The sequence below is a fragment of the Wasmannia auropunctata genome, unplaced genomic scaffold (assembly GCF_000956235.1).
Source record: "Wasmannia auropunctata unplaced genomic scaffold, wasmannia.A_1.0 LD336101.1, whole genome shotgun sequence".
Taxonomy (NCBI): Eukaryota; Metazoa; Arthropoda; class Insecta; order Hymenoptera; family Formicidae; genus Wasmannia; species Wasmannia auropunctata.
Window position 1 is genome coordinate 255,048 of NW_012026789.1, and position 597 is coordinate 255,644.

The window sequence follows — 597 nt, forward strand, 5'->3', positions numbered from 1 at the left end:
TGTTACGAGCGGCTCATTGGCGATTTCTTCAACGGAGGGGACGTACGATTCATCGTGTGATGGTAATATTTCAGACATTTCATTCAAAGTAGACGGCACAGTTTTTGAACGTTTCAGCATTGATTTAACCGGAGTGGAAGCCAGTATAGAATTGTCTAACGAGACGCTTGATTTTTTTCGTTTGAGTGTTGGTTTCATATATCCTTCGTCTACTCCCGAAAAGAACGATTCGTTCTTGACCAATTCATCGTCGGCGATATTTTCAGCAATTCGTTTTAGAGGCTTGATGATGGGCTTAAAGTGTCTCTCCAGCGCGATATCTTCTTCCATTCTACCAGTTTTCAAGGCGCGATATTTTTTGCGAATGGAATCGCTTGTTTTTTCAATCTGTTGCGCTATTCTCTCGCGATCCCCCATGTCGGGAATGTTGCACAATCGATGTATCGACAACAACTAACTACGTTACAGTACCACAAAGTCATTAAATCCTTTTCTATAACGCCCACTGACAAGTGCGCTGTCCTTGTCTACCACTAGAAATCCATACTTTTGTTGCCAGCAATTGTGGCACAATTTACAGAATTCCTCGTAACAAGG